The sequence below is a fragment of the Typopeltis vanoorti genome, chromosome 26 (genome assembly GCF_054136105.1).
Source record: "Typopeltis vanoorti isolate ZY-2024b chromosome 26, IOZ_Tvanoo_1.0, whole genome shotgun sequence".
NCBI lineage: Eukaryota > Metazoa > Arthropoda > Arachnida > Uropygi > Thelyphonidae > Typopeltis > Typopeltis vanoorti.
This window is the reverse complement of record NC_143574.1, coordinates 20,799,470-20,817,103: the sequence shown is the minus strand read 5'-3', so window position 1 is coordinate 20,817,103 and position 17,634 is coordinate 20,799,470. Positions and strand designations below refer to the sequence as shown.

Below are 17,634 nucleotides of genomic sequence, written 5' to 3'. Positions count from 1 at the left end.
ATTCTTTGAATCCGCATCTACACTCAGGAATAATTTAATAATTATTCCTGAGTGTAGTTTAATGCAACCTAATTTAAACAAATACGGTTGCATTAAACTTCCTAAAATTTGGGAAAATTTAATTATCAGAGATCCCTCTTTACATCCTAGACCACCTGCAAATGCCCATAGAGGGCTCACCATCTAGATAGGATTTTAGTTTCACTTTGTATTGCATTTGTGTGTGTGTTGTTACAAGAAGGTTTTGTAATCCCCGAAGATGTCTGTGATGGAGACGAAATATTAGAAGTATTAAAATTAGTTTTAATCCTTTCTCAGTGCTGATAATATTCCATTAAACCTCTAACATGAATGACTGCTATAGTTAAAATCTCCCATAACAATCATTCTTCTTGCACTTGCAAGCTTAACTGCTTAAACATCTCCTGGTCCCCACCCTCTGTGCTCCCTGGTTTATAGCAACACCCTACTAAATATCCTGTCTTAGCCACTTCTACCTTACACCATATGCTTTCAAAACCATTTGTGTCACTGCCTTCCAAAGCCTCCACTCTTAGAGGACTTAAGTCATCACTTATCATAAGCAGTACTCCACCTCCACATTTTCCTTTCCTATCCTGCCAAAAAATGCTGTAGCCTACCACTTCAATTCCAGTTATTATATCATCCTCCATTATTATGATGAATAGCATACCATTAACACCACTATAATATATACTTGCAAAGTGCCCATTAAATAATTCCATTGCATCCTTTGCTATAGTCCTATTGCCATTAACAGAATCTATCAATGTCATCTTTCTGTAATTTATCATCTCGCTTGCCACACAGAAGAATAATTCCCATGGATAATTTTTATTATGATGAATAGTTGATAACAGAATACATGATTGGTTTGCCAGATTTAAGATTCTCAACAACAATTAGCACAGATTTGCACAAGGTTTGTCTTGCTTTAGCAAATTTCTTGCATTTTATGATAGTAAGTGCTGGATAAGGAGAACTCATATACACATCATAAAGACATTTGAAAGATTGCTGCATTAAATGTACAAGCTGGGGGAGATGATGATAAATAATGAATTGGTTTTCCTGCCAGCAATTGTACATGGGTGAACAATATCCCAGAACAGGAAGATAACCAAAGGAGTGACAGGGCCTCATGCTGTTTAACTTATTTGTTAATTTATTTATTTATTTATTCATATGGAGTTTCCTCCTTTTTCTCCCCTGTCCCTATTGGGGCGAGTTGAGCCCCCTCATGGGGGGGGGGGTTACGTATTTATGGCTGTAGATATGTGTGTGTTCACAGGGCCTGGTTTGCCTGCTTGCAGAATGAAAAACTCCAGATAAACTGGGGGAAAAAACCCTGCTGTCCATGCCCAAGACTGGCTAACTTGGCTATGGCTGAGCAAGATCCTTAAGCTCCTCACGTCGGCGATGGGAATCGAATCCAGCACACTCCTTCCCCAGGCATATGGTTGCGAAGCGCAAAGCACTAGGCTAACTGTGTGGACATTTGTTAATGATTATTACTATTATTACGGGCGACGCCAGGGAGTCCTTAGACTCATCAAGGGAGGCCCTAAACAACATGTCCACACAACTATTCGACATTCTCACAGTATCTACCACCCTTGCCTTGAACTCATTCACTGTCATAGCACCCACAACAGACTCTTGCAGCTTATTCCACTCATTTACCACTCTAAAAGTAAAGAACCCAGCTCTAACACCCTTGCTAACCACACTCTTGCCCAGCTTCCATAGATGTCCCCTAGTTCTCCCACTACCAGTCCTGATTTCAAAAATATCCTCTGAATTAATCCTATAGAAACCCTTCAGCAATTTGAATGTCAAAAGGGGCAATCATATTGCCCCTTTTCTGCCTATCAACCAATTTCTGCAACCCACAAATCTTCAACCTGTTCTCATAAGGTTCATTCTGTAGACCTGCTATCATCTTGGTCACTCACCTCTGGATCCTCTCAACCTCCTCCCCATCAAGAAGAAAACTAGGTGACCAAATCTGGGCACAGTGATGAGGTCTTATCAAAGCTCGGTACAGAGGAACAATAACTTGCTTGTCTCTGCTCGTCAAAGTATTTTTCAGCAACCAAGTGATTTGAGGAGCTGATTTAGCCACTTTTGCAATGTGTCCCCTAAACTTCATCTCCCTATCCACCAACACTCCCAAGTTCCTGGCCTCATCAATCCTCCCGGAGTACAGTTCCACCAATGTGGTATACTGCTGCTAATCTTTTCACCCCAAAATGCATAACCTTACATTTTGTCAAATTAAATTGACATCCATTCTCCTTAGCCCAGAACTCCAATCTATCCAAATCATCCTGCAAGATTTTGACATCTCCTGCATTCACTATTACCCCACCCAACTTTGCATCATCAGCGAACAAATGAACCGTTCCTCTTAGATCCTTCCCTATATCGTTAATGAACAAATTAAACAGCAGTAGTCCAAGAACAGAACCCTGCGGCACACCACTAGTCACAGGCCATCTTTTGGATTCTACTCCTGAATAATAATGCATGATAGAATTATGCATGATAATGCATAATAATGCATGATAAAATACATGATACCGCATGTATTGATAAGGAATGTTCAGTTTGCTTGCAAAGTTGTATAGAGTGATGCTGGTGCATTAAACCCCTTCAGGAAGATTTAAATAGACTTTTTTTAGATTGGAAGAATGAGTAGGGCTACTATTTTAAAGTTGATGTGTAAAGTTTAAAAGCATGGTTTGTTAAGAGAGAATTCTAGGTTCATAGTAGGGTAAAAAACTACATTGGACAGAGCACTTATACAGTGTTTCTTCCTCTTTAAAGGCATTCAACAGAATACTGAATACAAAATACAAACTATTGGTGAAATTCATGTCAAGTATGGCAGCCAATGGTTAGCTGCATAAGCAGGGGGGGATCACAGGTCCCCTTTCACAGCCTTGTGTATAAGGAATGGTTGGTTGATAGAGGTCAATGATATTGCATACAGCAAGTGAAGGGTGAGAAGTAGTATCCAATAATGTTCTGATCAGAATTCACTGTCATTTAGAGTTTTGTGAGATTATGCTTAACTGGTGAGAATATAACAGATATTTCTGATGTGCTTTTACTCTAAGAGGATTTCAGCAGGTTGATGAGATGGATAGGATAGATAAATGGATCTACCAGCTGCCAAGTGTCAAGTTGTGTACTTTAGCCAGAGGAGATTATTATTATTATTATTATTATTCAGGCCTCCATGGAGTCAAAAGACTCTTCGTGGGAGGTCCTTCCTAAGAACATAAAGTCTGTCAAGACTCATCGAGGGGAGGTTCCCCCCTAAGAAACACAAAGTCTATCATACCACTCCTTAAACTCATTGACCATTCTCGCCCTCACCACTCTATCAGGCAATGCATTCCACGGCTCAACCACCCTCCATGAAAAGAAACCACTCCTCACCCTCTTGCTCACAGTTTCCTTTCGTAACTTCCAGGGATGGCCTCTTCTCATTACTCCTTCCCGCTGTTCAACCAAGCGAAAGAACTCCCCAGTGTCAACCCTGTAACCACCTCTCAACAGTTTAAAAGTCTTGGTCATATCACCTCTCCTTCTTCTATCCACCAAACTCTGCAGTCCACATTCCCTCAGCCGATTCTCATAACTATCCTTGTACAGTCCTGAGACCATCTTTGTCATTCGTCTTTGTATCTTTTCCACAGTTAATTTATCCCCATCAAATCCTGGGGACCAAATCTGAGAACAATAATCCAAGTGCAGTCTGATCAGAGACCTATACAACGGAATGATAACCCTCTTATCTCTGCAGGTCAGTGTCCTTCTCATAATTGCAGCAATCCTCTGTGTTACCTTCACCACCTTTGCACTATGTCCCCTAAACTTCAGGTTTCTATCAATCATCAACCCCAGATCTCTTGTCTCCCCAACTTCCTCCAGTATAACTCCTCCCATAGAGTATACAGCATCCCATCGATGTTTCCCAAACCTCAAGACCTTACATTTTGCTGCATTAAAGTGACACCCCCATTCATTTGCCCATCTATCTAGCTTATTCAAATCCTGTAATAGTGCAGATGTGGTAGCCCTGATATAGCCCTGATATTGCAGGGCTACCATATCTGCACTATTACTAATATTCCTTCACAGCTTTGCATCATCTGCAAACAACTGAATATCCCCTTGCAATCCACTGGCAATTGTCATTGATATAAAGGTTAAACAATATAGGTCCTAGTACTGAGCCCTGTGGGACCCCATTTGCAACCTTCTGTCTCCTTGAAACTGCTCCACCATACACAACTATCTGATACCTATCAGACAGCCAATCCTGAATCCAGTTGACCAATCTGACATCCAGACCCATGTGTTGCAACTTAAATATCAGCTTATCATGTGGCATCCTGTCAAATGCCTTTGCTAAGTCTAAGAAAATTGCAGTAAATGCCTTTCCCTCATCTAATGTTCTTGTAACTTTATTATAAAAGGCTAGCCTATTGCTAAAACAAGAGCGCCCTTTCACAAACCCATGTTGACTCTCACAGATAATATTACCCTCATCTGCCCAGTGCTGTATACGGTCCCTCACTACTTTCTCCAAGATCTTAACAACTACTGATGACACACAGACTGGTCTATAATTAGACACTTCCAGTCTGTTACCACCCTTATGCAATAGCACTATCTTACCTTCCTTCCATTCCCTGGGCACCTTTGCTGAAGCCAGACTTTCATTGAAAAGCCAGGTTAAAGGCACTGTCAGTTCCCTAGCACATTCTCTCAAAACTCGTGGTGAAATACCATCCAGTCCCAAAGCTTTATTGACATCCAGAGTTCTCAGTATCTGAAACACACTCTCCTCCTGTACCTCTAAACCTTGAACCTGCCCTATCCCTCTAGCATTAAAACTTACTCCTCCAGGATGAAATACTCCAATAAAGTGGTCATTGAACAATTCCACTATGTCCTCTGCATCAGTCACTCTATTCCCATTTTTATCCCACAATATCATTCTTCCACAGTCATTTCTCCTCCTACTGGCCACATAGCTAAAAAATTCCCTAGGATTTTCTTTGGATCTTAGGGCCAATCTCCTCTCATATTCCAGTTTCGCTTTCCTTACCACACTAGTCACTCTTCTAGCCTGTGTCTTATATTCTTCATGCATCCTCTCTTCACCTGTCTCCTTATATCTCTTCCATAGCCTCTTTTTCACAGGCAATTCCTGTTTAATATTGTTTGTCATCCACTTTACTCCAAATTGTGTCCTCTTCTTCACTCGTGGTATACAACTTACCATTGCTGATAACAAATATTCTTTCACAATTTCCCACGCACTAACGATATCCCGGCCTTCCAATTCCTCCCTCCATGAAACTTCCCGAAGTTGATGTCTAAGACTATTATAATCACCTGCATTATATTTCCACATAAGTTCCCGTCTCTTTGATACTCCTACATGTCTATTCATTTTCCAAGTCAAAACCATATAGTCACTCTCTCCAACTGGTGGGAGAGATATCATCTCAGTTATTATCAACTCTTCTGATGCTATAACCAAATCTAAAACTCTTGAACCTCTTGTTCCCTCTGTTACATGTTGCCTAAGACATTTGTCCCTCAAAAATTCTAGAAATTCCATTCCACTATTGCTATATGCATCTTCCTCTCTCCAATTTATACTACTGTAGTTAAAATCTCCCATAACAATCATTCTTCTTGCACTTGCCAAACTTAGCTGTCTAAACATCTCCTGGTCCCCATCCTCTGTGCTCCTGGTTCTGTAGCAACACCCACTAAATATCCTGTCTTGTCTACCTCTACCTCACACCATATGCTCTCAAAATCATTTGTCTCACTTCCTTCCAAAGCCTCCACTCTTAGAGGACATAGGTCATCACTTATCATAAACAGTACCTCACCACCATGCTTTCCCCTCCTATCCTGACGAAAAATACTATACCCTGCGACTTCTATTCCTGTTATTATATCCCCTTCTGTCAACCACGTCTCAGTGATCCAAATAATTTTTGGCCAGGCTGATGCTACATGCGCCACCAATTCCTCTCCCTTATTCCGGATACTCCTGGCATTAGTATAAAGCATATAAATGCCATTGTTTCTATACCCAGCATTATCCCTTCTAGACTCCACTGGGCTCAGTGTTACCTGACATCATCTCCCTTCTAAGTATCCATTCCCACAAGAGGCCACCCCTGCTATCATCCTCCCTGGGACACACTGACTCGTTCAGAACAACAATCTCTCCAGATGCCTACTTCCTTCCTCATTCAAATGTAAACGGTCTCTCACATACAATTCCTCTCTTTCCTCAAATGCACTCCAAGCATCCACATATACCAGTCCTCTCTTGTCACACATTTTTGCTATTATGCCATTCAATATCACTGCTCTTCTGCTCAGCTCATCACTATCATACCTAGGCAACACACACACTATTTTTCCTCTCTCTGTCTTCTTCTGTACAGTCTCAAGCAAAAACCTCATATCTCTCGCTGCCTGACTTACATTACCACTCAAGTCATTCGTTCCTACCATCACAATCATCTCATCCACCCTTTCACCTCTCTTAATTGCCTTAGCCACCCTTTCTATTGTTCCTCCTGGTAAACACTCCTCACGCATCCTATCTTGAACACCACGGATCATTGAGTCGCCATACATTATACCTCTTACCATTCCCTCTCTCATATTGTTTCCATTCTCTCCTCTTCTTTCATTCCCATACATCTCTCTCATTCCCTCTCTCCTACTGTTTCCATTTTCTCCACTTCTAGCACTTCCATATCCCTCTCTCATTCTGTCTCTCCTACTGTTTCCATCCTCTCATCTTCTAGCATTCCCATACCTCTCTCTCATTCCATCTCTCCTACCGTTTCCATTCTCTCCTCTTCTAGCACTTCCATCCCTCTCTTCTACTGTTTCCATTCTCTCCTCTTCTAGCACCCCCATGCCTCTCACTCATACTCCTTAAATTCTCTCTCTCTCCTACTCTGATTCTCCTTGCATTTATCTCTTCCATTCTCCTAATCTTATCTTTCATACTTCTGCTTTCATTCACAAGACATTCCACCTCCTCTTTCAACTCATCTAGCTTCCTCTGCAGGTCAGTCACTCTTAATCTAAATTGACTCTCCCAAACAAAACCATCTCCTAAACTTTCACAGTCACTCACACCTTCCACACTATCAACTATTATTTTCTCATTCATATATATCTTTTTTTCATTCTCTCCTATCATACTGCTTGTCTTCCTACATTCATTCCCCATTCCTGGAGCAACAAAGTCAGATATCGATATTTCTAATGCACTTATTTCCTCCAACTGCCTGCATTTTGCGCATATACGCTCTCCGCTCTCTTTCACAAGCCACATATCTAATTCCCGAGACGCATACATGCCGCAAGTACTGCATGCCACAAAGTCCCTTATGATATTGCTAATAATTGAGTTCTTAAATGGCGGAGGACTTGGCAATACGCCACTTGCAACTGCTGCTGAATCCGTCATCATTCCTTACTGCCGAGTAGCGTAATCGTTAATTATTCAATTAATAAATTCCGTTAAATAAATAGAAAAAAAAGTACAAACAATTACAAGATGAGATGAGGTATGCTATATTGGTGGGCCACTTCAGGTAGTGGAGGGGGAAAAGGATCCTGGAATGATGGTGGATAGTAACTGAATATCAGGAACTCAGAAAATTGCTGCTTTAACATAGAGGATGCTGACAAGTAGGAATAATGTATATTTGGGATATTTATGAACTATCCTTAGAGATAATTCATTTAACAGACAATAATATACTGGCTATGAGGCCAGTATATTATTGTCTGTTAAATGCATATAATTTAGCTGATGTGCCTGTTTTGCAGAGAAAAAAAAACTTGAATTTGCAGGAAGATAAAACCCCTACCACCTCTGTATGAGATGAGCTAACTCACCTTCAGTTGAAAAATGCCCTTATAAAGGTTCTTTACATTCAAGACAGGATTTGAACCCAAATCTTCACACTCAAAGAAGATCTACAATAGTAGCTACAGATAATAATGTGATAGTGCCATTAATAAGGATACATTTAGATTTCTGTGCACATATATGATTGTCTGGATAATAAGGAAATAGAGAAAGTCCAAAGATCAGTGCCTAATTCTCTCTCAGGACTATAGAAAATAGAATACTGAGTATGAGACAGACTGAGAAAATATTGGAAGAAGTGATATTATTTTGTAGCATCTCCATGTAGTCCAGAGATTCATCATGGAAAGAGATATGATAGAGGCATTAGTCAGCGAGGGAGCTCGTTACACAGATAATGAGGAATTATTGCATAGGATAATAGGGGTGGGGTTGGAAGCAAGATATCCATAGAAGCCGTATAACAATATGAGTAAGATATGTGAAAGGTACTTTTTTTTCATGGCAGTGGTGAATGAGTAGAATGTGTTGGAGCAGATGGTGAATTCCTCAAATCCAAATGTCTTCTGGACCAGGTATGACATAAATTGTGGTCAGCAGAGTTTAAACCTCCTGATCCTCCTGTGAATGCTATGACTCCATGGAGTCTAGAAATAATACTGTACTAATGCTAATATCACTCTTTCAGTTCAATAAACTTACTCTTCATTCTCAATTTAATTCAGAGAATGAAATTCTCCTACAATTCCATTAACTGAATTGTAGGCAAATTGACTGAAGAAGCTCACACTACTACCACTAGCAGCCTACTAATTCATCACCACATACCACAAGAGAAATTTATACCTCTTACTCTCAGCTTCCATAGACCTATACTATAAAATTCCATACTAATTTGTATGCTTTGATATTCCCATTCACACACACTCAACATTCCACAGACTGTTAATTATTGTTAATACATCATCAAATTCCTGATATGTGCACATATCAGGAAATGGATGATGTATTTTGTCAACTATTTTCCTCCAAATTAGTCTATTACTTGTCAGCTCCAATATTGTCAGATCTTGTATTTCAGTCTACTGTGGCTCTTCTGACTGCATCAATCCACCTAGATCTTAGCCTTCCTATTTTTTTTTTTTAAGCATTAACACTCATTTTGTTAACATTTCCTCTCCCATTCTGTTTAAGTGACCATAATATCTTAGATTATTCACACATTCACACATTTGATATTTAAGTTGCAGCACATGGGTCTGGATGTCAGATTGGTCAACTGGATTCAGGATTGGCTGTCTGATAGGTATCAGAGAGTTGTGTATGGTGGAGCAGTTTCAAGGAGACAGAGGGTTACAAGTGGGGTCCCACAGGGCTCAGTACTAGGACCTATATTGTTTAACCTTTATATCAATGACATTGCCAGTGGATTGCAAGGGGATATTCAGTTGTTTGCGGATGATGCGAAGCTGGAAAGGATTATTAGTAATAGTGCAGATGTGGTAGCCCTGCAAGAGGATTTAAATAAGCTAGATAGATGGTCAAATGAATGGGGGTGTCACTTTAATGCAGCAAAATGTAAGGTCAGGAGGTTTGGGAAACATCGATGGGATGCTGCATACTCTATGGGAGGAGTTATACTGGAGGAAGTAGGGGAGACAAGAGATCTGAGGTTGATGATTGATAGAAACCTGAAGTTTAGGGGACATATTGCAAAGGTGGTTAAGGTAACGCAGAGAATTGCTGCAATTATGAGAAGGACACTGACCTGCAGAGATAAGAGGGTTATCATTCCGTTGTATAAGTCTCTGATCAGACCACACTTGGATTATTGTTCTCAGATTTGGTCCCCAGGATTTGAAGGGGATAAATTAACTGTGGAAAGGATACAAAGACGGATGACAAAGATGGTTTCAGGACTGTACAAGCATAGTTATGAGGATCGGCTGAGGGAATGTGGACTGCAGAGCTTGGTGGATAGAAGAAGGAGAGGTGATATGATTGAGACTTTTAAACTGTTGAGAGGTGGTTACAGGGTTGACACTGGGTAGTTCATTCGCTTGGTTGAACAGTGGGAAGGAGTGATGACAAGAAGCCATCCCTGAAAGTTACGAAAGGAAACTGTGAGCAAGAGGGTAAGGAGTGGTTTCTTTGTGTGGAGGGTGGTTGAACTGTGGAATGCATTGCCTGATGGAGTGGTGGGAGCGAGAACGGTCAATGAGTTTAAGGAGTGGTATGATAGACTTTGTGTTTCTTAGGGGGGACTTCCCCTCGATGAGTCGTGACAGACTTTATGTTCTTAGGAAGGACCTCCCACGATGAGTCTTTTGACTTCATGGAGGCCCGAATAATAATAATAATAATAATAATTCTTGTATACTAACAATATTGAGTTCCTTTCTAATATCCTCAATTTTAATGATTCTGTAAAAATGATACTATCTGTTCATGTGCCTAATTTTTCTCAGAACTCTCATATCTGCAGTCACTAGTCTTTGATGAACCATTTTATTTCTGACCAACTCTCAGATTAATAAATGAAAATTGGTTTCAATATCATCTTGTGTACTATTAGTTTAGTGTTTAAGCTAATTTTTATCATATTCCATATAAATTTAATCAACTGGATCCCCACCATACCATCTTTTCTTATTCTATTCTTTATTTCTATATCTGCAATGAAAACTGTGCCTAAATAGCTGAAATATTATATCTGTTCTATGGATTTTCATTGAAAATGCAGTTTAAGTTTCCATGCTCCTGCTTATTTTCACGTCTTCTTTCTTAGTGCTAATTTTCATGCCAAATTTGTTATAACTGTTATTCAGTTTAGTTAAAAAATTCTCAACACTTGCAATGGATTTGTTTAGGTCTGCAACATCATCTGCAAAACAAAGCAAAGAGAAAAGTTTGATATCTTTGATTCTGAAAGGTTTAATGTAATTTTCTTTTATAATGTGATTCATATAAATGAAGAATAAGAGGAGAGACAGAGTGTACATTTGTCTCACATCTGATTTTACATCCATTAATTCTAACTGCTAACTACTTACAACTTATGTATATAATATATATGCCGGCCTGGTTGGCAGAGTAGTTAGCGTATCCACTCTCCAGAATATTTCAGTACACTGTACTGAAATATTCTGAACAGTTTTTCTCTTGGTACCATCTTTTTTTTTTTTTTTTTTTCCAGAGCTAAAAAATATTAAGTACACGATCCTTGTTATATTCCCACAATTTCTCGATTATTTGTTGTAAACTGAAAATACGATTCTGACAACTTCTAGTTGTCCCGAACTCAACTTTTCTTCTCCAAGTTTTTCTGCCACAATTTTTCTTAGCCTCTTTTCGTAGCATAATACATGCCACCGATGTGAAGCAGAACAATGCTGTCCAAGGCATCATTGTTTAAAGAATTTAACCAAAGGGACTTTATGCAGTGCAATGTCTGTGAAATGTATGCATTACCAAAGGCAAAATGGAATTTGATCTGAAAGCAATAGTGGTGGAAAAGTGTGCTGAAAATGCTATGAGAGAGAGAGAGAGAGAGAGAGAGAGAGAGGGTCAAAAGTGTGTCTCAGGTCGCAAGATTGAAGTAGTGGATGGAACTCAGAATATGCTTGAAAATGTGTATGATGTAATAATGGCAGATAGGACTGAAAGAGAGATTAAATATGACATGTTGAGAGGGAGGGAGAGAGAGTAAAAGTGTTATCAAAAGAATAGAATGACTGATGTAAAGAATGAAGAATTAGCTGTAATGAGGGAAATAGCTTGGTTATGCTGAGTGATACAAGGGGCAAAGTGGGAGCTGCAATCAGTGGTGCATCCAGAGGGGTATGGGCTGTCCCCCTACCAAAGAAAAAGGGTAAAAAAACACTAGAAAAATTTCCAAAAATATTTTCTTAATTTAAATTCATTTTTTTAAAAATGTATGTTGTGTCGTGTCTTCTATTTCTTTACTATTTATGAATTAGCGATCATTGCAGGTGCCCAGTAATAGGTCATATGCAATGCATAGTGTGCATGTGGCTGGAATGAATGCAAAAACATCTGGCGAGTGGGTCAGCTGATAAAAGAAAGAAAGAAGTGTGAGATAAGAGAAATTAGGGCTTGAGCAAGAGAGAAGAAAAAATCAAGGAGCAAGTCTTGTACAGTGATTCAATCATAAGAGGTGTGATTGATGAGAGATTGACAAAATTGTGCTTTCCGGGTGTGAAAATTAATGATGTTAGTGAAGCTATTAGAGCACCAAAGGGTAAGGTGAAAGAGAGGATTGTATTGCCTGGAACGAATAATTTGAAAGGAGAAAAAGTACTGGAAGAAGTAGCAAAAGAAAAGAGCGAGAGAGTTAAGATAGTGATTCTGTTGCCACGGTATGACAGAGTAAGCTGAGAAGGAGGGGCAAAATAGAAAATGACTTGATGCATAGGTTATGCAGGAGGAGTGGTGTAGAATGAGTTTGATGGGCAAAATTACTTATACAAGAAGGATGGTTTTCATCTGAATAGATTTGACGATAGTGATGATAGCCGATGAACTGCAACCAAAGAGAGTAGAAGCTCAACTGCAGGCCAGTGAAAATAGCATGTTTGAGGATTTCTGGTGTGAGACAGAGGCTAGCAGAACAAAATATACAATTAAATGTGCTGCAGACCAAGGGATGGAAAAGATGATGGAGATAGTATGCATGGCAAATAGACACAATGATTGGAGGGCAGGTAATTATTGTGGGGAGAGATTTCAACTATGGGAACATAGGTTGGAAGGAGAAGGATACATGGGAGGAAGGAAATGGAATTTATGCAGTTACTAAAGGATAATTACCTGAGACAGCATGTGATAGAATATACTAGGGGTTCAAGAGTGCTCAATCTAGTAACTGCATCTGAGAATTCGTCTATAATGAATATAATGAATATGACCACGTTACCACCAATTGGTGAGAGTGATCATATGGTCTTGACCTGGGAGGTGGCTAAATGTGTGGAATTTTTAGTTAATATGGGGTATATGTGAAATTACAGGGCTGGTGAGTATGACAAGTTTAGGAGATTGCTTGGATCGATGCCATGGCATGTAAAACTGCAAGAGTTGAATATTGATAAGTTGATTGTGCATGGGAAGTGGTAAAGGAGTGTTTGGAAGTAAAGAAGGCTGCATGCCTAAAGTCAGGAGAGTATATCAAGTGGGAGTTAAATAGATGAATATTATCAAGTTGGAGCTGCAAAAAAAAAAAAAAAAAAAAAAAAAATTTGTGGAGGGTATTTAAGGAGAAAAGTGACCAGCAGGCACATGAACCGTACAAAGCACAGGCCAGAAGGGTAACTAATGTGATAAGAAAGGCAAAAGCAGAATATGAAAGGAAATTACCAATGCAGGCTAAATATAATCCCAAACAGTTCTTTTAATATGCAGCAAGTGAAAGAAAGAATGTTTATGGCAGAATGATATTAATGAATGCCAGTGGTAGGGGGGTAACTGAATCAGTTGAAATAGTAGAATTATTAAGTGAACACTTTGCAAGAGTATATCATCCAGGTGGAGATATTGTAGGAACGAAAGAGGCAAAGGCATATATGGGAACTGAGGTAAATGAAATGGAGGTGCACGGCATATAGCAGAACCTTAATGTGAATACAGCTGTGGGATTGGATGGTATACCAGCTCAAGTTTTAAGTGAAGCTGCTAGATAATTGTCAGTGTCTTTGACTACATAGTTTCTTGTAAGGCCACAACATCTACTTGATTTCTCATCACTCTCCCCAGTTTTGCATCATCTACAAACAGTTGTATATCACCAGTTAAACCCATCCCAATATCATTAATATAAATTAAATAACAATGGCCCCAACACACTACTAGTAATTTTCCCTCTTATACTTAATTCTCCTTCTGCATACACAACTTGCTGATACCTATCTGAGAACTAGCTGCATATCGAACTCACTAATCTATCATTCAATCCCATCTGCTCCAATTTAGTTACCAACTTGGTGTGACAATCTACCAAAAGCCTTTGCAAAATCAAAGGTTACCACTGTATATGCATCTCCCTTGAAAACAAATAAATTATAAATTACTGTTTAATTAGTTATTAATTAATTAAATAATAATAAAGAAATAAGGTGACAGAAGCAGAAGTAATAGTTGAATTACTGAGTGATATTTTTACGATACCATTAAAATCCAGATGGAGATATTGCAGTTATAGATGTGATAGAAATGATATAAAGTAGAGGTATATGAACAAGAGGTGTTTAGAATATTACAAATTTTCAATATGGATACTGCCATGGGCAGGGCCAGCTCTACCAATGGTGCAAGACGTGGATTTGCACGGGGCAGCAAATTTTTTTGGGACGTCAAAATTCCTAGGGGTGGCCCTGGCCATGGGATTGGATGGGATATTAGGATATATTATAAGATGGTGAAAAGAATTGCCACTGCCTTTTTCTATGCTATTTGATTTACAGGTGTGTGTGCTACGTTGATAGAATTGTACTGCAGAAAGTTGAAAAGACTACAGATTTGGGAGTGATAGTGGACTTGGTGTTACAATTCAGAAGGTATATCATAAAAGTAAGAGCAAAATAGCTCAAAAGGATCATTTAGATGTGTTAAAGAAAACTGACAAGTAGAGATAGGTTAGTACATAGATTTGGTTGCTTTGGTTTTCAAGGGGTTGTGGAAGTGTTATAGATGATCCGGCCTGGTTCACCGAGTGGTTAGCATATCCGCTCTCCAGCCAAAAGGCTGTGGGTTCGAATTCTGCCGTGGGCATGGATGTTTGTGATTGTTTGTGAGAATGCTAGTCATGGTGGTCGGCAGTAGATGGCATTGGTGTAGATGATGAAGATAGTTGTGGTTGGTGGAGAGAGAGAAAGTCGTAGAGTAGGTGCCCTCCCTCAATGAATTTTTGGACTCCCTGGAGGTATTATGTAATAATAATAATGATCTAGAGACAAATGACAGCAATAATGACTGGTCTGCAGACTACTCTCTATAATGGTAGATTAGATTACAAAATTTATTTCATAGTGATTAGTAATTACATGCTGGACAAAAAGTTGAAATATGGAAATACATTGCTAAAGTAATAAAGTTGTAATGGATAACTGCAATGTTGAAGAGATCAGTAACTTATGGAGATCTGGGCTACTATTGTGGTGAGATATGGTAACTTGAATCTTTTCCAGTATCTCTTTATTTTCATGGAACCTAAATTACCATATCTCGCCACAGTAGTCTAGATACAGTATGATCCTAATAGTCTTATAAAGATGAAAAAATACCTTTCTTATCTCTACAAGTTACTATTCTCTTCAACATTGCATGCAGTTATCCATTGCAAGAACTTTAGCATTTCAGCAATGTGTCTCCAAATTTCAACTTTGTTCAGCAATGTAATCAATTGCTTATATCTAGGTTTCTACCTCCAAGTCTGCAGCTAGTTTTCATTAGTATTATTATTAAATGGACCCCCCCCCAAGGAGTCTAAAGACTCATTGTGAGAGGTTCACATTGAATTCACAGTGAGTGACACCTATTATATCGCTTATTGAACTCATTCCTTGATAAAACACTTAGGACTTCCCCTGGTAACTTATTACACTCATTCACCACCTTCCAAGCAAAAAAAAAAAGTGTAGTGCTAGTGCTCTTGATAAATATGTCACACAATTTCCCTTCTCTTCTGTCCTGTCATATATTCAAAAATTCTTTGGTATCTACTCTATAAAACCCCTTTTATTAAAAGTATTTATTATTATGTGATAATAATAAATGTCTTTATATCCCTTCAAGGATATAAGGACTCATCGTGAGAGGGCACTCCACTCCACACAACCCACTGTCTGTGCTATCTAAACCCAAAGTGCTATCCAGCATCCACCAGAAGATGGCATTTTTATCTTTAAATTGCTTGGGTTCTGGCCTATTTGTCCATATTTTTATTACTATACCTCCAAGGAACTCAAGGACTCATCGATTGTGGGAGGGCACACTATTCCACTATACTCAATCACTGTCTTTCCTACTTAATCCTTCAATTACACAATGACACTACTACCATCAACACACAATGCCATCTAGCAACTACCACTAGCAGTATTTTTGTATGTAAACTGCATATTCTCTCAGCATATTTGCTGTATACGGGATGAAGAAACCTATTTCCAGGAGGAAAAACCCTGCTGTCTCCATTTGAGATTGGACTACTCACCTTTATCCTCTCTTTACAATGAGAATCAAACACAGCTCTTTTCTAATTGAAGGGCACAGTGCACTGACCGAGAGTTCGCTTACAAAAAATACACCTCTCCGACACTTCGAGTTCCTTAGTACTGAACAAGAGTTTTTACTCTCTTAAGGTTTCTGCTGTCAGGCCAGTGAAACCTTATGAAAATGGGCCAATAGAAGGCAAATATATAGATGCTTGGGCTAGCGATCATGTCTCCTATAAGGTCCACGCTAGGACAACTTGTAAATGCGGCAAGTGTAATCCCGTAAGCTCCCTGGTCAAATTTATATAACTTCATTTCAATCTTTGGAACTTATAAAATATCCACATTTCCATTATTTTAAAATTATAAAATAATTTAATATCTGAATACAAAGAGGTAGTCATTGTCAGATGAGCATAAAGATTCAAAATATAAATAAGAATTCCTTATCTTATACCTTAATAGTAATTATTTAAACATTACACCTTAATATTGAACTTTGGCAAGTATCTGTTGATACAGTACCTTTTAGAAATTTAGATTCCCCAGCTTACCAAATCCTCCTTTTTCATTTAAATAAAGTAAAGTAGTGCTAGAACCTTTGAATGTGCTCGGAATACATAACTTTCAATCCAGCTAGGCTGAGCTCCTTATCCATTAGGGTAATTTGGAGAATCCTAAGAAGTTGATAAAAACAAAAAAAACTTAGAAGTACAGCATTCATTGTAAATACTAAAGAATACTGTTCATATAAAGAGTAAGGAATATTGTGTGTGTAATAAGTTTCTACAGTCATGGTTCATTATAAAAGCAATTCTTCACAGTATCTATACCACAATATTCTTTATTATTAGTGGGTACACAAATATGAATCCCCCATACCACTCTTTAAGAAGAAAATACACCTCTCTCTTTGACAAATGATCAGTGCACTAAAATGACCATTCTCAGTATTATTTTAACAATATGCAAAGACATTTGATAGAATACCACATGAAAAATTAGAATATCTGAATACAAAGTCTTCAGATATTGAAATTGGTCAGTACACTCAATAAAGTGATAGTTTGCTGAAGTATGGGAACATTGTTTCAGAGAAAAGAAAGGGGACTGTTACAGAATTCTCTAGGACCAGATATATACAGGGTGTTCGGGATAAATTTGACATATTTATAATTAATTATATTTTTCCGTAAGTTACATGTATTAACACACACTTCTCTTCATTTAAAAGTTTGGACCCTTCTTCATTCATATACAAGATGTCAGAAAGGATGGATAGCTGGAACCCACCTGAATCATGGAAGAGAATAACTTGTATCATGATGATTCGTGCCCGCCATCAAAATAAGGATATTACGACTGCTGCCCAATGCTCCCTGAATACAGTAAAAACAATCAGGCATGAACTAGAGACTTGCAATGGTGACTACGAGGATGTAG

The 17,634-nt window shown here is 38.6% G+C and overlaps 1 protein-coding gene across 2 annotated transcripts in view; it reads right to left on the bottom strand.

Moving 5' to 3' along the window:
- Positions 1 to 17,634, bottom strand: part of LOC150092389 (lactadherin-like) — a 175,770-nt gene that overhangs the window by 109,339 nt on the left and 48,797 nt on the right. The window contains exon 2 of one of the 2 annotated variants that reach the window (XM_090414957.1): positions 16,717 to 16,868. The gene's annotated coding sequence lies outside the window, so the exon portion shown is untranslated. The remainder of the gene's footprint in view (positions 1 to 16,716; positions 16,869 to 17,634) is intronic. The other variant, XM_090414958.1, reaches the window with a different exon arrangement.